This window comes from Haemaphysalis longicornis, unplaced genomic scaffold (assembly GCF_048455015.1).
Source record: "Haemaphysalis longicornis isolate Haplotype H1 unplaced genomic scaffold, Haemaphysalis longicornis Haplotype H1 scaffold_1, whole genome shotgun sequence".
NCBI lineage: Eukaryota > Metazoa > Arthropoda > Arachnida > Ixodida > Ixodidae > Haemaphysalis > Haemaphysalis longicornis.
In genome coordinates, this window is record NW_027526203.1 from 159,274,859 (window position 1) to 159,301,549 (window position 26,691).

General features: G+C 46.3%; 15 non-coding genes across 15 annotated transcripts; 13 read left to right on the forward strand and 2 right to left on the reverse strand.

Annotated features, from left to right (window-relative positions):
* The first annotated feature begins 285 nt into the window (after positions 1-285).
* Positions 286-357, forward strand: Trnaw-cca (transfer RNA tryptophan (anticodon CCA)). The gene has a single exon. It is a non-coding gene; the product is annotated as a tRNA-Trp (tRNA).
* Positions 358-646: 289 nt separating this feature from the next.
* Positions 647-718, forward strand: Trnaw-cca (transfer RNA tryptophan (anticodon CCA)). The gene has a single exon. It is a non-coding gene; the product is annotated as a tRNA-Trp (tRNA).
* A 289-nt stretch (positions 719-1,007) lies between these two features.
* Trnaw-cca (transfer RNA tryptophan (anticodon CCA)) lies at positions 1,008-1,079 on the forward strand. Its single transcript has one exon. It is a non-coding gene; the product is annotated as a tRNA-Trp (tRNA).
* Positions 1,080-1,368: 289 nt separating this feature from the next.
* Trnaw-cca (transfer RNA tryptophan (anticodon CCA)) lies at positions 1,369-1,440 on the forward strand. The gene has a single exon. It is a non-coding gene; the product is annotated as a tRNA-Trp (tRNA).
* A 5,116-nt stretch (positions 1,441-6,556) lies between these two features.
* Positions 6,557-6,628, forward strand: Trnaw-cca (transfer RNA tryptophan (anticodon CCA)). Its single transcript has one exon. It is a non-coding gene; the product is annotated as a tRNA-Trp (tRNA).
* A 289-nt stretch (positions 6,629-6,917) lies between these two features.
* Trnac-aca (transfer RNA cysteine (anticodon ACA)) lies at positions 6,918-6,990 on the forward strand. The gene has a single exon. It is a non-coding gene; the product is annotated as a tRNA-Cys (tRNA).
* Positions 6,991-7,279: 289 nt separating this feature from the next.
* On the forward strand, positions 7,280-7,351 carry Trnaw-cca (transfer RNA tryptophan (anticodon CCA)). The gene has a single exon. It is a non-coding gene; the product is annotated as a tRNA-Trp (tRNA).
* Positions 7,352-7,640: 289 nt separating this feature from the next.
* Positions 7,641-7,712, forward strand: Trnaw-cca (transfer RNA tryptophan (anticodon CCA)). The gene has a single exon. It is a non-coding gene; the product is annotated as a tRNA-Trp (tRNA).
* A 289-nt stretch (positions 7,713-8,001) lies between these two features.
* Positions 8,002-8,073, forward strand: Trnaw-cca (transfer RNA tryptophan (anticodon CCA)). The gene has a single exon. It is a non-coding gene; the product is annotated as a tRNA-Trp (tRNA).
* Positions 8,074-8,362: 289 nt separating this feature from the next.
* Positions 8,363-8,434, forward strand: Trnas-cga (transfer RNA serine (anticodon CGA)). Its single transcript has one exon. It is a non-coding gene; the product is annotated as a tRNA-Ser (tRNA).
* A 289-nt stretch (positions 8,435-8,723) lies between these two features.
* On the forward strand, positions 8,724-8,795 carry Trnaw-cca (transfer RNA tryptophan (anticodon CCA)). Its single transcript has one exon. It is a non-coding gene; the product is annotated as a tRNA-Trp (tRNA).
* Positions 8,796-9,084: 289 nt separating this feature from the next.
* Positions 9,085-9,156, forward strand: Trnaw-cca (transfer RNA tryptophan (anticodon CCA)). The gene has a single exon. It is a non-coding gene; the product is annotated as a tRNA-Trp (tRNA).
* A 1,374-nt stretch (positions 9,157-10,530) lies between these two features.
* Trnaw-cca (transfer RNA tryptophan (anticodon CCA)) lies at positions 10,531-10,602 on the forward strand. Its single transcript has one exon. It is a non-coding gene; the product is annotated as a tRNA-Trp (tRNA).
* Positions 10,603-13,428: 2,826 nt separating this feature from the next.
* On the reverse strand, positions 13,429-13,500 carry Trnaw-cca (transfer RNA tryptophan (anticodon CCA)). The gene has a single exon. It is a non-coding gene; the product is annotated as a tRNA-Trp (tRNA).
* Positions 13,501-16,928: 3,428 nt separating this feature from the next.
* Positions 16,929-17,000, reverse strand: Trnaw-cca (transfer RNA tryptophan (anticodon CCA)). The gene has a single exon. It is a non-coding gene; the product is annotated as a tRNA-Trp (tRNA).
* Positions 17,001-26,691: the final 9,691 nt, after the last annotated feature.

The following is a 26,691-nucleotide window of genomic DNA, read 5'->3' on the forward strand; positions in this document are numbered from 1 at the left end:
CTCTTCTTTTTTCTCTACTGAGATGTTGACCTGGGTTTTCACGGCCCCATGCAGCTTAAAGATAAACGTTTTTCTTTAAGCTACATGCATCAACACTCCCAGTAAACCATGGTTGCGCGGAAAAGGAATGTCTGTTCCTCGTTCGGACAATTCCCCCTGCGTAATCATGCTGAAACTAGTGATCATTGCTTTGTTTTGAGCAGGGATGCGGTATTTTTCTGGGATGTTTCATTCGTTCTTGTGAACCGCGAGGCTCATGTTGTTTTCCAAAGGGCATGACGTCCTGGCTCGGTGGCGCAATGGTAGCGCGTCTGACTCCAGATCAGAAGGTTGCGTGTTCGAATCACGTCCGGGTCAGTGCTCTTCTTTTTCCACTACTGTGATGTTGACCTGGGTTTTCACGGGCCCCATGCAGCTTAAAGGTAAACGTTTTTCTTTAAGTTACATGCATCAACACTCCCAGTAAACCATGGTTGCGCGGAAAAGGAATGTCTGTTCCTCGTTCGGACAATTCCCCCTGCGTAATCATGCGGAAACTAGTGATCATTGCTTTGTTTTGAGCACGGATGCGGTATTTTTCTGGGATGTTTCATTCGTTCTTGTGAAACGCGAGGCTCATGTTGTTTTCCAAAGGGCATGACGTCCTGGCTCGGTGGCGCAATTATAGCGAGTCTGACTCCAGATCAGAAGGTTGCGTGTTCGAATCACGTCCGGGTCAGTGCTCTTCTTTTTCCACTACTGTGATGTTGACCTGGGTTTTCACGGGCCCCATGCAGCTTAAAGGTAAACGTTTTTCTTTAAGCTACATGCATCAACACTCCCAGTAAACCATGGTTGCGCGGAAAAGGAATGTCTGTTCCTCGTTCGGACAATTCCCCCTGCGTAATCATGCTGAAACTAGTGATCATTGCTTTGTTTTGAGCAGGGATGCGGTATTTTTCTGGGATGTTTCATTCGTTATTGTGAAACGCGAGGCTCAAGTTGTTTTCCAAAGGGCATGACGTCCTGGCTCGGTGGCGCAATGGTAGCGCGTCTGACTCCAGATCAGAAGGTTGCGTGTTCGAATCACGTCCGGGTCAGTGCTCTTCTTTTTTCACTACTGAGATGTTGACCTGGGTTTTCACGGGCCCCATGCAGCTTAAAGATAAACGTTTTTCTTTAAGCTACATGCATCAACACTCCCAGTAAACCATGGTTGCGCGGAAAAGGAATGTCTGTTCCTCGTTCGGATAATTCCCCCTGCGTAATCATGCTGAAACTAGTGATCATTGCTTTGTTTTGAGCAGGGATGCGGTATTTTTCTGGGATGTTTCATTCGTTCTTGTGAAACGCGAGGCTCATGTTGTTTTCCAAAGGGCATGACGTCCTCGCTCGGTGGCGCAATGGTAGCGCGTCTGACTCCAGATCAGAAGGTTGCGTGTTCGAATCACGTCCGGGTCAGTGCTCTTCTTTGTTCACTACTGAGATGTTGACCTGGGTTTTCACGGGCCCCATGCAGCTTAAAGGTAAACGTTTTTCTTTAAGCTACATGCATCAACACTCCCAGTAAACCATGGTTGCGCGGAAAAGGAATGTCTGTTCCTCGTTCGGACAATTCCCCCTGCGTAATCAAGCTGAAACTAGTGATCATTGCTTTGTTTTGAGCAGGGATGCGGTATTTTTCTGGGATGTTTCATTCGTTCTTGTGAAACGCGAGGCTCATGTTGTTTTACAAAGGGCATGACGTCCTGGCTCGGTGGCGCACATTCTACTTCCGGCCACTGAAGCGTGCGGACGCAGAATCATGAGCTCCGGCGGAGCGGCGATAGCGGCCCAGCCTGGCCGCGGCAACAGGATGGAAACGAAAGAAGATAACGAGTACCAAGTTATTTTGCCTCAACTGCCGACAGGACGGGTTGTGTGTAATACGGTGTTTCTTCACGGTGACGTGAAAGCCAGGTCGTTCCGTGCGTAGGATTTCCGGGACATGCTCGCCCGTGTTGGTGCGCTCTCTGACGTGATCGCGTTGGGGGCGTACCAAATTAACCACGTGTGGGCCGTGACCTTCAAGAACGCGGAGGCTACAAAGAAAATGCTCGCGGCCGGTGAGCAGGAAGTGAAGGGACGCCGCTGTCTTGTCATCGACCCGCAAGACCAGCAGGTGAGGCTCAAACTTCACTGGCTGCTGCACGGTGTTGACGACGAGGACATCCGAACGGCGCTTGCCCCATTTCGAAAGGTTTACCGAGATAACGAAAGAACGATGGCGAGTCCAGGGAGTCCTTGACAAGGGGTCTACGACGCGAGCGGTAATGCTGAAGCTGAAAGCCGGTGCGACGGTGGAGGATTTGCCGCACCAAATTCGGGTCGGAGGGGAGTTGGCCCTCTTGGTAGCGCCAGGCAGACCTATGCAGTGTTTGCGCTGTAAGGGGACTGGTCACGTACGCCGTGAGTGCAAGGTGCCCCGCTGCTCCCGGTGTCACCGTTTCGGCAATGCGGATGCGCAATGTGTCCGCACGTACGCCAATGTTACGGCATCCGCGAGCGGTGAAGATTTCGCAGAGCACTTGATGGACGTTGCCGAGGCGGAAGCAGCGGCACAATGCACAGGGAACCTAGAGACTGCGGAGGCGTCCCCAGGAGTTCCACCTCCTCCCAACGGCAACGAGCCGAAGACCCTAGAGGAACCCCCTGCGGTTGATACTGCGGTCCAAGTGGAAGGCGAAAATAACCGCCAGCCCAGCCACGTCGATCCCGAACCAAGCGGTGAGAAGTCGATGGAAGTTGGCGAGCCGGCAAGCACCGGGAGCACCACCAAGCGCGGCCTTAACAAGTCGGACGAAGGAGAGGAAAAAGGGACCACGGCCAGCAGCGAGGAGCCCCCGCTTAAAACTAACCCGGGATGGCGGCCTTTCTTCAAGCCGCGACCTAACGTCGAGAACGGACGGGCACGCCCACCAAAGCCGTCAACACAGCAGCCTCCCCCCGCGTCCAAGGCGCCGGATGGAAGCGTCTAGCAAGGCGCTGACGCGAAAAGGTAAGCACCATGCCCGCGGTCTCTAACATTCAACAAAACGATAATGGAAGGCTCCCTGAATGTTGCAACCTTAAACGTCCGTGGTATGGCTGCTAGACGAAAGCAAAGCCAGGTTTACCGCCTCTTGTTTGAACAGGACGTCGACGTGCTCGCAGTTCAAGAGACGAAGGTTGAAGGGCAGGTGGAGACCGAGGGCATGGTATGCCGTTTCACGTCGCGTTACTACGCTTGTGTAAGCCACGCGGTAGGAACGTCTGCGGGTTGTGCCGTGTTTGTAAGGAAGCTACCTGGCCTGGAAATCCAGGCGGTGGCTTCATGTCATTCAGGGCGGCTCGCGGTGTGCGACTGTCGTTTCAATTCTATCGAGTTTAGAATTATATGTGTGTATGCGCCGAATGCGCTAGATGCTAGAGTGGGATTTTTTGAAGGTCTCAAGAAGCACACTAACACCGAAAGGCTGCTTATGGTTATGGGAGACTTCAACTGTGTCCTGTCGTCCCACGATAAAACAAGTAAGAGCGCCTACAGAGATGCTAGCACCAGTGTGTTGTGCGATATCGTAAGTGAATTCGACTTGGTGGATGTTGGAGAATGCCTGGAGGGTACGAGGGATGTGCGGTTCACTCATTTGCAGGGGTGCAGCCACGCACGACTGGACAGGGTTTATATTTCACTGGATTTAGTCCATAAGTGTCACAGCTATACCGTACAGCCTATTTCGTTTTCAGACCACTGTATGGTTAAATGTAGAATTGGGAAGCAGCAACAGAAAGCTCCTTTTTCCTGGGAGCTGTGGAAATTGAACGAGAAACTGTTACAAGACGAATTGTTCATGTGCTTTGTTACTGAAAAAATTACGGAAATAGCTGAAGGGGATAACAGTCGAATCGGGGAAAGGTGGGAATTAGGCAAACAAGACATCAAAATAAAAGCTATCAAAAAAAGATCTAGCAGTATTAAATACGAAGAAAAAATGAAAGAAAACGGGCTGCGTGCAAAACTTCAAAAGTTGATAGCACTGGAGAGCAAAAACCCAGGCATGTTTAAAGAAGACATAAGGCAGATAAAGCACAAGCTTGAGGTAATTGATCTGGATCGCTATCGCGGAGCGCTTGTGCGCGCGAGAGCGGAACATTGGGCTGCCGGCGAGATGCCCACAAAAGGGGCATTAGGAATCGAAAAGACGCAAGCCCGTCGGAATCAGATTAACGAGATAGAAAGGAACGGTCAAGTAACTTCAGAAAAAAATGAAGTGGAGGGCACGTTCTTTGAATATTATCAAGCACTGTTCGCTTTCAGGGAGATAGACGTAGAAAAATTCAAGCGCGATTTTATCGACGTGTTGCGTCGTTTGGAAGATGACGAAAAAGAATGGCTTGAAGAACCCATTTCGGCAGATGAAGTCAAATGTGCCATCGACAACTTGAATCCGGGCAAGTCACCGGGTCCCGACGGACTGGTGGCGGCTTTCTATAAACAGTTTAAACATTTGTTATCTCCTGTTCTTGCCGGCTTGTACAATGAAGCTTACGAAATTAAAAAGCCTTCGCCATCGTATTCTACTTCGCATACGGTATTAATACCGAAAACAGACGATACGGAAAAACTTAGGAATGTTAAGGCATACAGGCCAATCTCTCTAACAAATGTGGACTATAAAATTTTCATGAAGGTTCTTGGTAAAAGGCTACAAACGGTAATCCAGCGAATTGTTGGACCGCATCAGACATGCGGTATCAGGGGCCGCAACATCTTTACAAACACACACAAGGCTAGGTGCATTCTTGAATGTTGCGATACAATGCACACGGATGTGGCGATTATCCAGCCCGATTTGGAGAAAGCCTTTGACTGTGTTTCTCGCGAGATTTTGTTCTGTATTTCAGAGTATATTAATGTTGGTTCGGTTATAAGAGAGGGAGTGGCTCTGGCTTACAGGAATTGCACTACACGATTGATAGTTAACAAGAACTTGGGAGCGGTCATCGACGTGCAACGATCTGTTCGCCAGGGATGCCCCCTCAGCCCCTTATTGTTTTGTGTGCACATTGAGGCGCTGTGCTTGAGTATCATCGGGAATGGTACAATTCGAGGTTTCAAACTGCAAGAGTCCGAGGTTAAACTGCTCGCCTATGCGGATGATATTGCTGTCGTGTGTTCGAATAAAGAAAGCCTGGTGACCGCTGTGGAAACAGTGAAGCGGTTCGGTGAGGTCACAGGCAGTGTCGTGAACTGGGGAAAGGGCCTGGGGTTTTGGCACGGTGAATGGATGTCCACTCCTGCTTTTTATGCTAATGTTAACTGGGTCACCACCCCGGTAAAGTACTTGGGAGCCCCCTTAGAATATTATCGCGACAGTGAGCCTTACTGGCGCGGGCAGGTGCAGGCACTGAGGGAGAGGGGGGAAAAACTGAAAGCAACTGGTCTGTCAGTGTTTGGGAAAGCCACAACTTGTAATCTCTTTTTTGTTGCAAAGATTTGGTTTGTTATGCAAGTACTGTATTGTTCACGCTTGAACGTCCAGAAGCTACATCGCGTATTTGCTGTTTTTGTTTGGGTGTCCAATTGGGAAAGGAGTAGTAGAACAAACTTGTTTAGAAGAATCAGAGATGGGGGTTTAGGGCTTACGCACCTGTTTGTACGACAACTCGTAACCGATTTTTGTTTTTGCGTGATATACAAGACCCTTTTCTGCGCACTGTAATTCAAGTTCGACTAATGCGTGCTGTACCCGAATTTGTGGTTTCCTCACGCAGCATGCCTGGGGGTATTTATGGATATTTTAGAGAGATTGTTTTGTCATACCAATTTTTGCTAGCCCGGTTTTCGATGCAATATTTGGCCAATGTAACGCGGAAAAAATTGTATAAGGATGTGTGCGATGTAGTATTCCCTGTTCCACTGTATAGAGCAAGATACTGTGCTGGGCCAGGGCAGGATGTGTTAAAACAAGTGAAGCAAATGGAAGTGTCACCCGGAGAAAAGTCCTTCTTCTTTAAATTACACACTGGTACGCTTTCAGTGGCGACTTGGATGAAGGATAGGGAAATCTCTATTCCATGGGGAACCGACTGTTTCATTTGCAAACAGCCGGAAACGGTGAAACATGTCTTCCTCCACTGTTGGGCAGCAGTATTTCTGTGGGATGTCCTCCAAAGGACACTTCCAAAGGACTTTCCTCGGAGCCCACATAGCATACGATTCTTGAGCATAGGCAGTGAAGATGGGGTTCCATTTGACCTTATCATGTTGCTTGGCCTGCACAGTATTTGGCGTTCGCGACTGGCCTGGCTCAATCGTGATGCAGACGCGCGACCGACGCGACAGATGTTTAGAGAAAGCGTCTCTCTGTTCGTGGAATATCAAAAGCAAAGAATACAGTACCTGAGTGGTTGTCAAGGGTTGAACCTCTTGCGGCGCTTAGGGAATTTTAAAAGACAACGCCGGCCTATGATGGCACGGCAGCCTCATTGTTAGTTTTACCTCTGTACCTGAAGTGTTGTGTTGCACTGTCGAAGACCGGAAATAAAGAAAAAAAAAGGCTCGGTGGCGCAATGGTAGCGCGTCTGACTCCAGATCAGAAGGTTGCGTGTTCGAATCACGTCCGGGTCAGTGCTCTTCGTTTTTCACTACTGAGATGTTGACCTGGGTTTTCACGGGCCCCATGCAGCTTAAAGATAAACGTTTTTCTTTAAGCTACATGCATCAACAATTCCAGTAAACCATGGTTTCGCGGAAAAGGAATGTCTGTTCCTCGTTCGGACAATTCCCCCTGCGTAATCAACCTGAAACCAGTGATCATTGCTTTGTTTTGAGCGTGGATGCGGTATTTTTCTGGGATGTTTCATTCGTTCTTGTGAAACGCGAGCCTCATGTTGTTTTCCAAAGGGCCTGACGTTCTGGCTCGGTGGCGCAATGGTAGCGCGTCTGACTACAAGATCGGAAGGTTGCGTGTTCGAATCATGTCCGGGTCAGTGCTCTTCTTTTTTCACTGCTGAGATGTTGGCCTGGGTTTTCACGGGCCCCATGCAGCTTAAAGATAAACGTTTTTCGTTAAGCTACATGCATCAACACTCCCAGTAAACCATGGTTGCGCGGAAAAGGAATGTCTGTTCCTCGTTCGGACAATTCCCCCTGCGTAATCAAGCTGAAACTAGTGATCATTGCTTTGTTTTGAGCAGGGATGCGGTATTTTTCTGGGATGTTTCATTCGTTCTTGTGAAACGCGAGGCTCATGTTGTTTTCCAAAGGGCCTTACGTCCTGGCTCGGTGGCGCAATGCTAGCGCGTCTGACTCCAGATCAGAAGGTTGCGTGTTCGAATCATGTCCGGGTCAGTGCTCTTCTTTTTTCACTACTGAGATGTTGACCTGGGTTTTCACGGGCCCCATGCAGCTTAAAGATAAACGTTTTTCTTTAAGCTACATGCATCAACACTCCCAGTAAACCATGGTTGCGCGGAAAAGGAATGTCTGTTCCTCGTTCGGACAATTGCCCCTGCGTAATCAAGCTGAAACTAGTGATCATTGCTTTGTTTTGAGCAGGGATGCGGTATTTTTCTGGGATGTTTCATTCGTTCTTGTGAAACGCGAGGCTCATGTTGTTTTCCAAAGGGCCTTACGTCCTGGCTCGGTGGCGCAATGGTAGCGCGTCTGACTCCAGATCAGAAGGTTGCGTGTTCGAATCATGTCCGGGTCAGTGCTCTTCTTTTTTCACTACTGAGATGTTGACCTGGGTTTTCACGGGCCCCATGCAGCTTGAAGATAAACGTTTTTCTTTAAGCTACATGCATCAACACTCCCAGTAAACCATGGTTGCGCGGAAAAGGAATGTCTGTTCCTCGTTCGGACAATTCCCCCTGCGTAATCAAGCTGAAACTAGTGATCATTGCTTTGTTTTGAGCAGAGATGCGGTATTTTTCTGGGATGTTTCATTCGTTCTTGTGAAACGCGAGGCTCATGTTGTTTTCCAAAGGGCCTTACGTCCTGGCTCGGTGGCGCAATGGTAGCGCGTCTGACTCCAGATCGGAAGGTTGCGTGTTTGAATCATGTCCGGGTCAGTGCTCTTCTTTTTTCACTGCTGAGATGTTGACCTGGGTTTGCACGGGCCCCATGCAGCTTAAAGATAAACGTTTTTATTTAAGCTACATGCATCAATACTCCCAGTAAACCATGGTTGCGCGGAAAAGGAATGTCTGTTCCTCGTTCGGACAATTCCCCCTGCGTAATCAAGCTGAAACTAGTGATCATTGCTTTGTTTTGAGCAGGGATGCAGTATTTTTCTGGGATGTTTCATTCGTTCTTGTGAAACGCGAGGCTCATGTTGTTTTCCAAAGGGCCTTACGTCCTGGCTCGGTGGCGCAATGCTAGCGCGTCTGACTCGAGATCAGAAGGTTGCGTGTTCGAATCATGTCCGGGTCAGTGCTCTTCTTTTTTCACTACTGAGATGTTGACCTGGGTTTTCACGGGCCCCATGCAGCTTAAAGATAAACGTTTTTCTTTAAGCTACATGCATCAACACTCCCAGTAAACCATGGTTGCGCGGAAAAGGAATGTCTGTTCCTCGTTCGGACAATTCCCCCTGCGTAATCAAGCTGAAACTAGTGATCGTTGCTTTGTTTTGAGCAGGGATGCGGTATTTTTCTGGGATGTTTCATTCGTTCTTGTGAAACGCGAGGCTCATGTTGTTTTCCAAAGTTCCTTACGTCCTGGCTCGGTGGCGCAATGGTAGCGCGTCTGACTCCAGATCAGAAGGTTGCGTGTTCGAATCATGTCCGGGTCAGTGCTCTTCTTTTTTCACTACTGAGATGTTTACCTGGGTTTTCACGGGCCCCATGCAGCTTGAAGATAAACGTTTTTCTTTAAGCTACATGCATCAACACTCCCAGTAAACCATGGTTGCGCGGAAAAGGAATGTCTGTTCCTCGTTCGGACAATTCCCCCTGCGTAATCAAGCTGAAACTAGTGATCATTGCTTTGTTTTGAGCAGGGATGCGGTATTTTTCTGGGTTGTTTCATTCGTTCTTGTGAAACGCGAGGCTCATGTTGTTTTCCAAAGGGCCTTACGTCCTGGCTCGGTGGCGCAATGCTAGCGCGTCTGACTCCAGATCAGAAGGTTGCGTGTTCAAATCATGTCCGGGTCAGTGCTCTTCTTTTTTCACTACTGAGATGTTGACCTGGGTTTTCACGGGCCCCATGCGGCTTAAAGATAAACGTTTTTCTTTAAGCTACATGCATCAACACTCCCAGTAAACCATGGTTGCGCGGAAAAGGGATGTCTGTTCCTCGTTCGGACAATTCCCCCTGCGTAATCAAGCTGAAACTAGTGATCATTGCTTTGTTTTGAGCAGGGATGCGGTATTTTTCTGGGATGTTTCATTCGTGCTTGTGAAACGCGAGGCTCATGTTGTTTTCCAAAGGGCCTTACGTCCTGGCTCGGTGGCGCAATGGTAGCGCGTCTGACTCCAGATCAGAAGGTTACGTGTTCGCGGGGTGAGCAGGTAGAAACTGTAGAAAGATATCGTCGAGAGTGTATTGCCAGTGCCAATATACCGTAGCAAGTGTAATCTACGGCCTGAGAGAGATGTACTTAAGCGAGTGAAAAGGGTGACGGTCCCAGGTGGAGTGAAATCTTTCTTTTTTAAACTCCATATTGGAACACTGGAAGTAAAGACCTGGATGGAGGAAAAGGGATGGTTTGTGCCATAGGGTGTGCACTGTTTTCTGTGTCAAAAGCCAGAAACAATTGAGCACGTATTCTTGGACTGTTGGGGAGCGCTGTTCTTTTGGGACATCCTACAGTGAACACTCAAAAAAGATTGGCCTGTCGATGCTTACGGTATTAGGTTTTTGAACATTGAAAATGAGGACGGTGTTCCGCTTGACACAATTATGCTTTATGGACTACATAGCATCTGGAGAAACAGGATGGTGGTACGGTACTCCGACCCAGATGCCAGGCTCATCAGACACTACTTCAAAGAGTCAATATGTTCTTTTGTGCAGATACAGAAACTTCAGCCCTCTAAAACTGAGTAGCTACCCAGAATTGAAGCATTGTTGTTAATGAAAGAATATTGAAATCACCCCGCTTTCCCAAGAAGGGCTGCAGTTCTAGTGTTTGTATTGAGTATTGAGTGTACAGATCATCAGTTACGTGTGTCTTTGTTTTGTCATCCTGTCAAAGAAGGCAATAAAGAAAAAAAGTGTTCGAATCACGTCCGGGTCAGTGCTCTTCTTTTTTCACTACTGAGATGTTGACCTGGGTTTTGACGGGCCCCATGCAGCTTAAAGATAAACGTTTTATTTTAAGCTACATGCATCAACACTCCCAGTAAACCATGGTTGCGCGGAAAAGGAATGTCTGTTCCTCGTTCGGACAATTCCCCCTGCGTAATCAAGCTGAAACTAGTGATCATTGCTTTGTTTTGAGCAGGGATGCGGTATTTTTCTGGGATGTTTCATTCGTTCTTGTGAAACGCGAGGCTCATGTTGTTTTCCAAAGGGCCTTACGTCCTGGCCCGGTGGCGCAATGGTAGCGCGTCTGACTCCAGATCGGAAGGTTGCGTGTTCGAATCACGTCCGGGTCAGTGCTTTCCTTTTTTTCACTGCTGAGATGTTACCTGGGTTTTCACGGGCCTCATGCAGCTTAAAGATAAACATTTTTCTTTAAGCTACATGCATCAACACTCCCAGTAAAACATGGTTGCGCGGAAAAGGGATGTCTGTTCCTCGCTCGGACAATTCCCCCTGCGTAATCACCTGAAACCAGTGATCATTGCTTTGTTTTGAGCAGGGATGCGGTATTTTTCTGGGATTTTACAATTGAGACCTTGCCTCTTCGAGATACTAATGGGGTGCCCTCAGATATATTTAATGTGATGGAATTGTATAGCTCGCGGAAGTGCCGCATGACTGCCCGGCATGCGGAACCCCCTCGCCCAACGAAGTCCATTTATTGGGAGCAGGCTGCGTTGGTGCGGATCATTTATGCGGCGTAAAGTGACCCACCAGAGTGGCTGCATGTGTCAGACGCGTGTGCCTGCTTGCGGGAGTTTTGACGGGCGCTTAATTTTAGCTGCACTAATCTGCTTCTTCTTGGAAGGCTTGTAACTTTTTTGTTGTATTACCACTGCACTTTTTTCACGCAGTATAAAAAAAAAGTGCTGGGATAGCCCACGGACAGCGCATCGGGCTGCTACTGTGGAGACCCGTGTTCAAATCCCATCGGATCCCGTGCGTTCTTTTTACCTATTTATTCTCTACAGTGGCCTCCATTTTATTGAACGGACAGCAACAACACTCAGGACAACGGCAGGGATTCACCCTCAGGGATTCACCGCCAGCGGTCCGCTCCCTCGACTGCGGACGGTCAACGCCGGACTTTCAACTCAGTATCTCGCCTTTAAAATACGAACTCTTGGATTTTCTCCAGAACGCTCATGAAGAAAGAAATGTTGCCGGCACAAGTTAGTCCCATGGGACTTCATCGCCCTAAATGATGCCGTTCCGAACTACAGGGAAACAAAACTTACTCTATCATGGCTCTAAATTTTGCAACATATTATCACTCTCACATGGCGGAAATCGTAGTGGTCCAAACGCCTCCGCAGCAGTGCCATCAAATAGCCATTAATAATTGTTCAGTAAACATGGGTACCCCGCTGAACACCGGCGCCCAAAATCGCGGATCCGCCACTTTCGGTGAAGCTTTTCTGCACTTTACTGCCCAATTCTCTAGGGCGCCGCCGCACCCTTTACAAGGCGGGCAAAGAAGTTCTTTTTTTATAGTATAGGTTTTGTTTAGGGATTGGCGAATATTCGGGATTGTCGAATATTCGGTGGAATATCTCTCTATTCGTTATTCGCTTGAATCCGGTTGCAGGTACTCGACATTATCGAATTACTCGGCGCTCCCGAATAGGCAGCCAGAAACCAAGATTTTAGGACAATCCTTCCGAGATGTAGTCCCAGGCTAGTCGGAAGACCGCGGCAACGCGCCCATTCATATCATCAGTGCCAAGTTCTTGCCTTGCCTAGAGGCTGGATGAGCTCTCGGCCGCCAATACACATTACGCTCAAAGGCGGCACTGAAACAACACCGCAGCCGACATGCCGGCACCAAGCCGGTCCACTTGTACTCCAGGTTCGATAGGGAAATTGGTAGGCTTGAAACCACAGTATACATCAGCTCATTTAGATCGTGTTCAGGAAATAGGAGTGCCATCTTACATACCTCGTACATCCATTGAATGGAACCACCTTCCCGCACTCACGGCCACCGTCCCAGATCACCAATTATTTAAAAACGGCCAAGCTAATACTGTACAAGCATAATTAATTTCTTGTATCCTATAATGTAACACTTCTGTTCAGTTCTGTTTGTAACCACTCCCCTTTCTCATACCGCAGGTTATGACGCTTACAGTAAATAAATATTTGTCCGCATCGTTCCGGAAACTGAAAACATTCGGAATATTAGAGGCGAAATATCAGTGCATACCATAAGTGATTGTAGGTGTTCTTTTAATTAAGGTGTTCTTTTAATTAACCATACATGACCGCTTGATTTTTGGGATAGCAAAGGACTAAATTGCCCACTGAAAACAACTTGACCCAAAAATACAAAAAGCGCTCGCGCAAGCCTATAGGCCTTGTGGCACTGTTCCAAGTTCAACAGCAACAAAATGTTCAAGTAGATGGCGCGAGCAGTGGAACGCGGGAAAATTGAACTGCCTTGAGAAAACTCCTCGGTGTTGATTGTGCGAGGAGCAAGAAGGATGTGGCAGAGCTTGATGGGTACGCAGGGAAGATAAGAGAGACATTTACGTAGCGGGGGAGGGAGAACAATATCGTCTTTCGACGACATTTGCAGCGAAGTGAGCAGCGAATTATATGGTTGGCCAAATATTAGGCCAAATACGCGGCGAAATATTTTTTAGGGGTTTGTGTACCTCACAACAATTTTTTGTACGTTGCGCCTTCCATGAAACGAAGAGATTCAACCCTTCCGCATTAAAATTGATGCACTGCTCGTCGTCTAGGTCAGGCTTATTGAATAATCCGAACTGTAAAATGTGATATAATTTTGGTAGTTTTGTACATAGCGTAAGTTCGTGAGTTAAAGCCGTTCTACTGGGACGGTACTCTTTCAAAACCAGAATATGTATTTGACAGGTAAATCGAACGACCGCATGTAAAAATTTTCTCGTGAACTGATCTTCCCTCTGGCACATTTTAAACTTGGCACGACGGTAGACTGAACTCAGCGAGCGAAAATGCGGGATGCAATTAGACTTATGACACCTCAGCTCTCTTTAACACAACGGGTTCAATAAAAGTGGCTTGATACTACACCGCCCGTGAAAACCGCGGTAAATTGTGAAAATCCGGTTTGAAACAGACAAAAAAAACACTGACCCGGACGTGATTCGAACACGTAACCTTCGGAACTGGAGTCAGACGCGCTACCATTGCGCCACCGGGTCAGGATGCTGGCCCAGTTTTGAAACAACATGAGCGGTCGCATTTCGCAGGAATGATAAAGCATGCTCATGGCTTGTAGACTTAAGACATTCTGCCTGATTGCTTCCGTTTCGAGCGTGTTCGTAACGAGAGCCACGGCGCTGATTCACGAGACGTGTTCAACGTGCACAGCACATCTCCTCTGGGGTCCGATTTTAAAGCAGCATTGGGCCCACTCATACACCGATGCGTTTGCAACGAAGGCAAGATGTGAATTCAGCCGCAATTATCCTGTCCCAGCAAGAAAGAGGGAAGCGTTGCCCGTCTACGAGTCAGCCACCATGTGGGATCTGGACTGCTGTAGAGGTCCGAGCAATACAATAGCAAACAACACAAACTAACATGTTGCTTGAGATACACAAGTGTGAGTAAAAGCAGGCTGAAGGTTTAAAAAAAAAATTCAATGCCAGATTACTGCACACGTAGTGGTCTTCATGAGAGGCAACTTCCGCCAGAAAAGTTGTTCCCGTCAGTTAAAAGGGCACTGAAGACAACTAGCCAGTTCCTTTCAGACGAAAGTAGGATGAGGTTTTTGGGGTTTAACGCGCCGGAGCTGCACCTGGGCTTTCAGGTGCGCAGTAGAGCAGGGTTCACGAATAAGTTGGACCTCCTGGGTATCTTTAACCTGCGCCGAAATCTCAACACACACGGGCATTTTCGCTTTTCGCCTCCATCTGAGAGAGAGAGAGAGAGTGACCCGAAGCCCAACCCGAGCTTGGCGTGCTACTCTATATGGAGTTTAAATAGCGAAATTCTGAAAAGCAGCCTCCGCGGCGGGGATCAAACCCGCGTTTTCTAACGAAAGTACCACCTCCCCACGGAACACTGACGGCCGAAATACACTACACTTATTTTTTTGTTTTTTATAAATTTTTTGTTTAATTTTTTATGCTTTGCACATTCGCAGTTTCCAACATAAGGTTCGAAAGTGGTAACGCCCATATTACGTGCTTACCAAAACGAATAATTTATGGACTGAAGGTCAAGTAAGAGCATGAATGAAGAAACAAACGAATTTCTTGACAACAAACAACGACAGATAACATTTGCCCAATACTCGATTGGCGAATAAAACACAAACACCTCATTAATTAACTTATCACGGCACACTGCACTGGTTTAGTAACCGCGAATACGTACATCTCCCAATCTCACAGCTTATAATACATGAAGCACACCCTTCTCCGGGAACAGAAACGTCTTTGTTCTGGTTACTGCTTCACCTCTAAGCAAAAGAACAAAAAACGCCCATGTGTGCACGTACCAGCGCACGATGAAGATCCACAGGTGGTTGGAATTAATGCGACCCCTACAATAGGGCGTGCTTTTACCTCAGGCGTAGCTCTGGAACGTAAAACTTCAAAAATTTCAAAATAAATTACTTCACCTTTCAAACAAATATGCCTAAAATATGGCAAGAAATGCGGTTTCATTTTAACATAATTACGAATGCTATGCCAGATTCAAAGGTCAAAAAAGTAAATTAGTTTTTCTGTTGCTATTCAGCGTAAAGAGAAATAAATTGGTTATTTATTGCTCCGCTGAAACCTTTTTGCAGAGCAACAAGGAAACTGGCAGAAAGTTGGTTAAGTAATATAGAAGTGATATTTTATGAAGTATTAAGAACAATTTTAACGTACAGGTGTAACCAAAAAATAAGGTACCCGTTAATAGAACCAGAGGTTCACTTGGGCTCGTAAAGGCCTAATGTGTTAAGTTTCTAAGGGATCGCTTCTGCAGCCTGATTATAAACTCAAGTCGTATCGTGTATAGTATATCACCCCATGACATAAATGACGTAACTTAAATGCATATGAATAAAAGCAATGCAGCATACGAGGAATAATGAAGGAGTAGGTCTCGACTGCCCACGGGATTGCTTTAAGCAATCCCGTGGGTGGTCGAGACCTGCCTAACTCTCATTAGCTTGCATTACCTCCTTCGGATTACCTCATTTCCTCTTGAACTTTTCACCCGCGGTTAACTATGGCCATTGGGCCGACCGGCGGTGTGACCCTTTCCTTGTCGGGTAACAACCAAGAAACTAAATCCACCCCATCTCAGCACGCACTGCCGTCACTTAATTAAGCGGAAAGCAGAGCAGGTCAGTAACGAAATCTTTTTGGGTTCCATGATTTTCTAACGGCGCCTTCAGTGGAACGCAACAGGAGAGTTTTCCATTCACATTGAGTACCCCAATGCATTTGGGCGGTGAATATTGAATGGAAACTATGTTGCGGCGATGCAACCTGGGATTGAGAATCTCGATAAAATGGAGGGACGAGCTAGTTGATGAACATTTATCACTTAAAATTTAGTGCCGACTGAAAGAGGGGTGAGATAGGGAGGAGGCGAAACCGGAGCTTGGGTATCCATGACTTCGTGTAGCGCAAAAAAAAAAACGACAGAGGGCACAGGGAGGCGACAGGCACAAGCGCTAACTTCCAACTGAATATTGAAAAAATACGTGGATTTAAAGCACTGGGGCGGGACATTATCATAAAGAAACAAACATATCAAAGAACAGAAAAAAACAGGTCATGACAAAATTTGCACACGAAATAATTCGCACAACGCTGTGACGTCGAACAAAAGGCACCACAAGGCATTAACTAAGGTGGCACCCACCTTAGTTAGCGCTTGTGCCCGTCGCCTCTCTGTGTCCTCTCATTTTTTTTTTTTTTTTGGTGCTACACGAAGTCATGGATTACCACTATCAACTAGCCCAAACCCAAACTCTGACAGAGCTTGGGCCGTCCGCAATCTCTCAGTCAAAAGCATACGCGCCCGAAAATATGTCAGTTGAAACACGTCGAGCCACGATGGTGCAGTGCGGGGATGCGAAGTTGCGAGTGAAGGTCACAAGCGGTAAACAGGGTTCATCTCGCCTGAAAGCCCCAATGTTTTCGGGGCTGAGGACCCCTCCCACCGGAAGAGCGAATGGTATTCGCGCTTGCAGTTCCGTAGAGTTTATAAGCTGTCACTAACTAATTCACCCCTGGAGTAAATTAACGATTGTTCACAAATTACGTGCATCTCGGCATGCTTATGGGTAGTCATAGACGTCAAACGTGGCAAACTTTTTTCTGTTTTGTACATAGAAAAGCACGGGAGGTAGAGTCGCTCCTTCGGGACAATACTCTATTGCTACCAGCCCGTCTGTTTGAGAAGGGAATGTCACGAAGGCGAGTACAAATTTCCCTAAAATTGGACGTGCTTCTGACAAGTTGAAATTTGGTTCGATTATAGAGTCAGTGATGAAACGCGGTGGAATTATTACTAAGATACCTAAAGGCTCCAATACATTGTGTTAAAAAATTAGCGTAGTAATGAAAAATAACCCTGGAACACCTAGGCAAATCGTAAAACCCCGATATTAAAAAACGAGCTTTGACCCGGACGTGATTCGAACACGCAACCTTCTGATCTGGAGTCAGACGCGCTACCATTGCGCCACCGGGTCCACACAGCAAGGCCTCTTTAAAATAATGACATAAGCGGCGCATTTTGCATGAACGAACGAGCTAGAATGCTCGAGGCCACAAGCGTGGAATTTATGTGATGGGGTTAGTTTCAAGAGTTGACGCTCGAGGCGTGTTTCACGCGCACTGCGCACCACTTCCCGCGTCCGCTTGCAGAGCATTGCGCACTCTCGACCACTGACGCCTTTTGGGGGAATTGAGAAGCGTTGCGAGCACGAGTTGGCCCCCGTGTGGGCTCTTGGCCGCAGCCGACGCTCGTACCAAAAAATTATAAACAACAGCGAGGAACTTGTAGTTGAATAAAAAAATGTACGTAAAAGAAGGCTGACACATAAAAATAATGAATCCAATGCCAGATTACTGTATTCACTCCGGTTTTAATGCGACGCAACTTCCACCTGCGGCATTGTTGCCGCCAATTGAAGGAGCACTGAAGGCACCTAGCCCATTGGTTTCAGACGGAAAAAGGCCTGTAGAACGCAGCCATGCACTCTTGGCTGCATGGATTCGCAGCTATGCACTTTTAGGCACTCCAGATAAACGGAGCGAAAGACGAAATGAACTAAAACTGCGTGTTTCGAACATTTCCGAATTTGTTACGAACAAGAGCAAGATTCGGGGAGCATTTTTCTTCCCCGTCAACTGAGAAGCCTTGCTACCCTACAGTTCTTTTCCCGTCCTCCTCACGTCTGCAAACCGTCGTTACGTCTACTCTGCGACTGATTAACATGGAAGCTGGGGCTGGTTGGTGCCGCATACTGAAATATAAAACAGGGGGAAAGACGGAAGGGAGAGGCGCCACAGCGTTGCGGGTTAGCTTCGCCGCATCACGTGGGTGTGCCCAGTGAAGCCCGCTCTGTAAGTGTACAAAACGCAGTGAGAGGGCAAGTCATAGGCCCACAAACACGCACCCTCCTCCTCCTTCTACGCAGTCGTGTGGCATTGCGTGGTTGTTCTTGTGGAGACCAATAGTGACTGTGTGCCTGAATACTGCTGAACGACACGATACACGTTTTGTGGAGGACAGGTATTAAGCTCGCGCTCCACTTTATGGGCACAGTCATTCTACTCGCTTCGCATATGAGGAGCGGTTTCGGTCTTCTTCAGTGAGATCACAGAGCGCCATCTTGGTGCCGCCCATCACACGCGCCTTCACGTTATGGAAAGCAGAACGACAAGCTATGATGATGGTGACTAGAATGATGATAAGGGCTCGAATTATGCGTGTGATGGTGGCTCTGTGGATGCACCAGCGATGACGAGGCCGTAAAAATGAGTCGCAGCGTAGGTATGAGCCCTTGGAGTCGAGCATACATCATATCGCAGAAACAAGTAACGTATATGCATGCAGCTTTAGGCGAGATTGGGGGGAAACTTGAGCAGCCGCTGAAGTCTTCTTCAGTCCTTTTTGATTTCTTGGCCATAACCTACACGGCTTAACGCGCGAGTATATTGAGCGTGATAAAGTTGTGTTGGAAGCTCCCAATGGGGTACGCCGTGCGGCATGTATCAATCTCAAGCTTGAGCTCGGAACACATGTCGTATCCACTGATAAAAATAAATGGGTGTTGTGTTGCCGTCTAACTGACAAAAGAGCGCTTCGCTACAAGACCCTTTAACTTGTGACTCATACAGGGTGGTGAGATGATAATTGGAACGATTTAAGGGTTTTTCCTGAGCGAACCGCCGCTCTGTTAGTGCTCAGACTTAACACGACAGTCCACATTTTGTGGTCTATTTTGATTGACACTGGGAACAACGATGACACCTGCCTGTTTATTTTGAAAAAAAAAATAGAAACGATTTTCGCAATGGGAAAATGGCGGCCTATTTGGACGTGCGAGCCAGCGCAAGCTGATCTTGGAACGACGGCGCCACCTGGGGTATGCAGAGGGAAACGCACGTTTGAAATTTACGGTAGGAAGGAGCCAAATGGTGCAGACGACGATCAGAAAATGTGAAAGCAGGTGAGGAAACAAATCCCAACGTTTATGGGCAACGCTGATCCGTGGGAATATTTTGTTATGATTGGTATTAGCTGGTATGCAAGTATTTTGGTTCATCGTAAACTAGGGACTAAAGAGATTTTTTGATCGTCGGCTACACCATTTGTCCCCTTCCTACCGTGAATCCGAAACACGCGTTTCGCTCAGGATACGTAAGGGGGCGCCGTCGTTCCACGATGAACTTGCGCTAGCTCGCAAGCCCAAATTGGCTGCCATTTTCACATTTGCTAAAATCGTTTTTATTTATTTTCAGAATAAACAGGTAAGAACCGTCGTTGTTTCCGGCGAAAAACAAAATAGACCACAATAAGATCAAGGTGTACTATTGTAGTCCTTCTTCATTATACATGCGTATATTGCCTTATCTAGAACCGTTCCTTTTCCTCGATTTTCAAGTATCCGTTTTGACACAACGCAAGCCCGGTTTCACTCACACGCGCCGCGTGTCCGACCTTTCGATCTACCAACCGGTCTATGGGAAAAAATATTAGTTTTTTTTTTTTTTTTTTTTTTTTTACAAAACGCCAATTGTGTCACTAAGAAAGCTTTCCCAAAAGTTTATTTCCGTTCCCATTTACCGCACCCATATCCGATGATTTTCGAGAATATTGTGTCGAAGCTAGCCAAGAGAATGTTCATGCAGGGGGCTGTAAAATCGGGTGTAGCCCCAAAGAACCCATTCCCGTTTGATCCCTTCCCGTTTGAACCCATTCCCGAAACGCCCTTCCCGCTTGACCCGTCTCGTGTGTGCTCGTTCCCGAAACGACCTTCCCGTTTGGGCGCTTCCTGTTTCAGCCCGTTCCCAAAACGCCCTTCCCGTTACAACCCGCTCCCAAAGCGCCCTTCTCATTTGAACCCGCATTGTTGCAAACCATTTGAATTTCTGAAAATATGCGTTACCGTCTTCGAAACTGTTCCCCAAAATGTGCTTACAAGCAACGGGTCATGCACTAAAAACTTGTATGCACCAAATTTTCCGGAATCGACCGGTATTTCCGGCCGATAAAAGTTTCCGAATGCCTTAGATCGATACTGCCCTCTTGACACAAAATTTGTAGCGGCGAAAGTGTACTATAAAGATACCCAATATCTTGAGGAATGCACGCATTGGATTTTTCTGCAGTTGGTGTTCGTACGTGCGGCTGAAATTTATTTATCAGCCGCTCTTATGCTCATTGTTTGGAGCGTAGCTTTGTCTTCAGGTTCGAGAGATCTATAGATCAAAGATGTCCGTAGGAGAGACTTTAAAAAAAGGCAAAAAGATGTGCAGAAATCTGATAATTGGCTACAAATGCCTTTCCTACGTGAGTAATGGGCAGATATTTTTATTTACTGATACTTTACGGCCTGGTCGGGCTCATGCAGGAGTGAACATAAAAGCACATCAGTATTGGTTGGCGTAGTTTAAAAACGCCCCACACAAATAAGTAAAAGACATAAATATGTAAAAGATGCAAAGGGGTCCGAACAAGGACATGCATTCGTAATGTATTCCAATTTTAAAATACGACGATTCAACCGGAACACATATTTACAATACGTGGGGAAAATTCTTCTAACGATACCGAGTTCACTGTTCGTTCAGTTAACGTATTCCAGTAAGAAATTGCACGAGGAAACGCAGAGAACTTTCGAATACTAATTCAGCTGATTGGCTGCCTAAGTCTTACTATGATGTCTTCTGGCTGAACGTCTGAAAGGCCCTTGGAGGTAGTATTCCCGCGACAATTTTAAGTTTCTGTAGTAAAGAAAATGTAGGCTAGAGATGACCCTGCACTGCTTAGGTTTTTGAAGGTTTGCCCTATTATGCAAATTGAGTACGCTAGAGTGACGGGAATAAACAGAATCAATAAAACGCAAAGCTAAGTTCATAATTTTCGCCGCTTCTCATGACTGATTTTTTTATAGCCAGATGTGGCATATGTATCCAGATACATAGGGTTACTTTATTTTTATACACCTTTTTATCTTTTGTAGTTTTCATCTGTTTCTTTTCGACATTGATCTACACTTGCGCTAATATAACGATTAAATGTGTTAGTCCGCCAAATACGATTTCTTTCAAAGTGAGGGTGTTTTTGCGATTTTTTATTTGTGCTTCCGCGGCGCTTTTCTGGGATTTTTGTTTTTATCATTTTTTGGTTTGTTAATTTAAAAGACTTGTTTGTTAATTTAAAATATTTGTTTATTAATTTGTTAATTGTTAATTTGTTTGTTAGGCTTTGTTAATTTTAAAAAATTGTTAATTGGTATGACTTGAATTGTAACCAAATTTCGTCGTCTGTAGATTCAAAAAGTGAAGCCCAGGTTTGAAAAGCAGTCAAGGACTCTGGATGTACTGAGCATGCTATCGCAGCGACAAACGGAAATAAATGAAAAATAATATGAAAATGTTTTTTATAACATTTCATAAACTGGGTACGTTATTCCGGGAACGGGCTAAATAAATAGGAAAATACGAAACGGCAAGGTTCTTTCGCCCCGGTTTGAAATGGGAAGGAACAAACGGGAAAGTTGAAATGGGAACGGGTTCAAACGGGAACGGCAGTGACCCACGCAGTGACCCACGCTTGGCCTGCCCGCTATCACGCACCGTTTGCGGACACCTGTCCCTTTTGTACGGTCCCTGCGTCCGAAGCCGACACGAGCCACCTTCTATGGACCTGCCCTGCCCTTCAAACCTCTCGCCTGCACAGTGCTCCATCCTGGGAGACCCCCTGATCTATACTGCGGTGGATATGGGGCCTCAGTACCGGTCTCTGCTGAAGTTTCTGCGTGAAACCAATGTGATGTATATATATATATATATATATATATATATATATATATATATATATATATATATATATATATATATATATATATATATATATATATATATATATATATAAGATACGGGACGAGGGACTCAGTAAGGACACATATCAAGGTTGCAGTCGTCATTGCCAGTGCTATTCGGCTGTTTCCGAGATATTTAATAGTGCCGAATGACGTGTGTTTGTCATGTTTTTTTAATACAGTGCTAAATAGGCGAAAATATAAGTCGAGAAAAAATCCGCCGTTTTTCCGGGAGCGGGAGTCGAACCCACATCTCCGCATAACGCGTGCGGTGCGTTAACCAATTAAGCTACCCCGCAGCGGCTCCCCTCTCGACTTTTACCGGGGGGGTTTATATTCACAAGTGCTCTGAGGCCGGTCAACTAGCGCCACCCCTCGACTACCGCGGGAGACGTAGAACGTCTTTTTTCCCAGCGGCCGCCACGTAAGACGTGGTCGGAGGTCGGGGTTAGCAATTGGCATATTGGCTAACCCCGACCTCCGGTAAAAGTCGAGAGGGGAGCCGCTGCGGGGTAGCGTAATTGGTTAACGCACCGCACGCGTTATGCGGAGATCTGGGTTCGACTCCCGCTCCCGGAAAAACGGCGGATTTTTTCTCGACTTATATTTTCGCCTATTTAGCACTGTATTAAAAAAACATGACAAACACACGTCATTCGGCACTATTAAATATCTCGGAAACAGCCGAATAGCACTGGCAATGACGACTGCAACCTTGATATATATATATATATATATATATATATATATATATATATATATATATATATATATATATATATATATATATATATATATATATATGCTTTAGACAAGCGCCTGTATCTCGTGTTTGCCTCTTTCCTTTTCTTCCCTTTCCTCATTCGACTGCTGTAGCTGATTTGTAGTTTTGAAACATATATAAGCTGTACGACAATGCCATCACTGTATCTGACGAAGGCCGGTCCCTCGGCCGAAACGTTATTAAATCTGTTCTCTTTTTTTACCGTGGTCGAAACCATTTTTGTGTATATATATATATATATATATATATATATATATATATATATATATATATATATATATATATATATATATATATATATATATATATATATATATAACTGTTATGCCGTAAGGCAAACTCTTGCTAAAAAAACACCAGCAGTCTACAATAGAGAAATTTATCTTTCCACATTGTGTGGCAGTGTTAAGATTTCGCCAAAAAATGAATGAAACATCGTAATTTTAACCGTTTGGTTGGATGGAAAGGCGATTGTTCAGTTTACCGCAAACTGGCCGTACTAACCGATCATTGTAAGTTATTTAAAATTGATTGCAAGGAAACAGATGTGACTAACATAATAAGTTATTTCTAGACTTTAAGGGAGTTCCGTTTTGTCGCCCTTGTGAGCCTTGTGTGCCAAAAATGGATTTTCACAGTTCGCTGCCGTCCAAGTGTATCGATCTGGCACGAGAGTTTCTCGTCGGTACGAAGTTTTTAATGAATCGATGCCTCATCTCGGTGTCCACGGGTACGCGATGCAGCAAAAACATGTTGCAGCAGCCCTGCATTTTCGCCACTCAATATCGTAGGCATATGCTGCAGGCGGTTCTTTTTTTTTCTGGTTGCCACACCCCGTACGAGTCCCCAGTGCGGGCCAACGACGTGTGTACCTTGAAAGGCATCACAGCACAGGCTAAAAGATTTGAAATTTTAGCAAAAACTGAGCAGACAGAGGCAAACACTGCCCAACAACGCCGCGGATAACACCGTGCCGAGCGATTTTAACAGCCCACCGCACGCAGGCAACGCTGGTCCACCGGAAGCGGAAGGCGCGCGGGCCGCCGAGACAACTGATTAGCGAGTATTTTCCGCCTTTCCAGACTGCTTATGGAAAATGGTGTATATACAGTAGAACCCCGTTGATACGTTCTCGGTTCATACGATGTCTCTGTTACTGCGCTCTCAATTGCGAACACTAAAAATTCCTCATTGTACATTCCTTTCCATATAGTACGTTTTCCCGGATAGTACGTTTTTCTCTCGTGTTTTTTTTTTTTTTAACCTAGCAACGAGGTTCTGCTGTATCACCCCATGACTGTGTGCAGAAACTTAAACGACGATGAATGAAAGAAATGTAGTATACAGAGAGTATTCAACTCCAAGTAATAGCGTGGGCGGTCGTCACCTCCCTATACTCGCATTAGCTTGCATTACATCATTAGCATTAACTCATTTCATCTTGAACTTTTTTACCCACGGCGAACTGTCACCATTGGGCCGACCGGTGGTGCGACCTCCCTTTCTCTGATAACAGCCAGGATACTAAGTCAACTCTATCCCAGCCCGCACTGCGGCCACTTATGCGGAAAGCGGAGCAAGTCAGTAAAGAAACGTGCCGTGGAGGCTTCTTTATGGGTTCCACGATTCTCTGGTTGCACCTTCGATTGGGCGCATAGGACGAGTTTTCCATGTACATTCAATGCCACAAGGCACTTGGATGGCCAATGGTGAATGGAAACTATGTTGTCACGATGCATCCTGGGATTGACAATCTCTAGTTAAATAACGGTACGAGCTTGTGACGAGCTTGTTACAGGTGGGAGTAAGGGTTAATGGAGAATACCTCAGTAACCTCAGATTTGCTGATGACGTTGCCTTGCTAAGTAACTCGGGGGATGAATTGCAAAGCATGCTTTCCGCACTGGGCGAACAGAGTAGAACCGTGGGCCTGAAAATTAATATGCAGAAAACTAAAGTAATGATCAATAACCTCGTGACAGCACAGCAGTTTGAGATAGATGGCGAGGCAGTGAAAGTGGTAAGCGAATATATATACTTAGGCCAAGTTGTGACCCCAGATCCCAACCATGAGGCAGAGATAATTAGAAGGATCAGAATGGGGTGGGGTGCATATGGCAGACATTATCAGATAATGAATAGCAGCCTACCATTGTCGTTGAAGAAGAAAGTGTATGACAGCTGCATCTTACCGGTACTCACCTACGGGGCAGAAACTTGGAGGCTCACTAAGAGGGTTCAACTTAAATTGAGAACGACTCAGCGGGCAATGGAGCGGAAAATGATAGGTGTAACATTAAAGGACAAGAAGAGAGCGGAGTGGATCAGGGAGAAAACTGGTGTTAAAGACATATTAGTAGAAATTAAGAAGAAGAAATGGACTTGGGCAGGGCATGTAATGCGAAGGCAAGATAACCGCTGGTCATTAAGGGTAACAGAGTGGATCCCTAGAGAAGGCAAGCGTTGCAGGGGGCGGCAGAAAGTTAGATGGGCAGATGAGATCAAGAAGTTTGCGGGGATAAATTGGTCACAGTTGGCACAGGACCGAGGTAATTGGAGAATAATGGGAGAGGCCTTTGCCCTGCAGTGGGCGTAGACAGGCTGGTGATGATGATGATGATGATGATGGTGATGACGAGCTTGTTGGTGAACATTCATCGTTTAAAATCAAGCGCGAACCTAAAGAGGGACTAGATAGGGTACGACGCCAACGCTTGGTGCCGACCGGTACCTCTGAGTCAAAGGCACCATCGTAAGTGTCAGTCGAAACACGTCGATCCACCGTTGAGCAGTGCGGGGAGGCAAAATTCTGACTGCTCGTCACATGTGGATATGTAGAATTGTGTGCTGGACGACCCTGGGGTATCCCTTGCCGTGGAAAAAGCAAAAAAACACGAACCAAATTTTCTAAACGTCTATTTCTAAACGTCTAAAACGTTAACACGTTTTTTAAGCTGATTTATTAGTTTTCAGGCTGTTTTTCTTATACTGAATTCACCATTTTTGTGCGTAACGTTCATTACTCCACGAGCGAGTTCGCAGAACGCGTGCAAACTTACGCTGCCGCACTGGCGAGTTCTCGTTGGTGTGGTGTTGGGATAAACACCGACTGTTTGCGGGAGCAGTCCCTAATCAGCCGACCCTTGGCCTGGTGCGAACACGGCTTTTGTGATACGGGCAGGAGCAAGGCAAGCTGCAAAGGTAGGGAAAAAGAGCATACCATTTCGACGTCTGTCGTGTCGCGGAGGGCGTTCATACATTGCGTACGCCTCGGCTAGTGATTGGTGCGATTCTAGGCCATGCTGGTAGGCTTATTTGGAGGATTTTACAGCCGATAATATGGAAGAAGCACGGTATGGCAATTACTTAGATATCCAGAATGTTCAGCCAACGATAACGCCGGATGCCAAGCATGTTGTTCCACAGAACCGAAACCCAAACTGGTTTGAATTCTAATCTTGGACATCGTCCAACCGCAGTAGCATCTCATATGGACGTCACTGCTTTTGTATGCGGCCGCCGCAGACCGCGCATGGTAGTTTTTCTTCCTTCGGGCTTTATAAAACAAATACAGCCTTATCGATCAGATTAACGCGGAAAAGTGTGTTTATTGAGCCAGTCTACGCAGTACAAGCAAAAAACAGGTGCTTGACAAATTCACTTCATTGTGTTTTTGACGTCAAAATGACACCAACCCAGGAATTGGGGACCATCTTTTGCCTTTAAAAGCAATTCTCCTGAATTAAGGGGTCGCTTCTTGCAGTTAATGTACTTTCTTGTGCCTGCGCATCGCAACCGCTGTATATTCTTCGTTGCGAACTTAACTGTTCCTTGATTTTTAACAGCGGGGCTGTTGTAACTGGCTGCAATGTGTGGCGTGTAACGTGTAATCCGTAGCGCGTTAAAATACCAAGGAAATGCCGAGCGCTCGTGAGGGCGTGCCTCGCAATGACGGCCGACCTTCCAAGGTAAGCGCCGTCAGTAGGTTTAGCAAAACAAAACTGGCTAAAACCCCGACGAGCGAGAAAATGTTGAGCGTGCCCG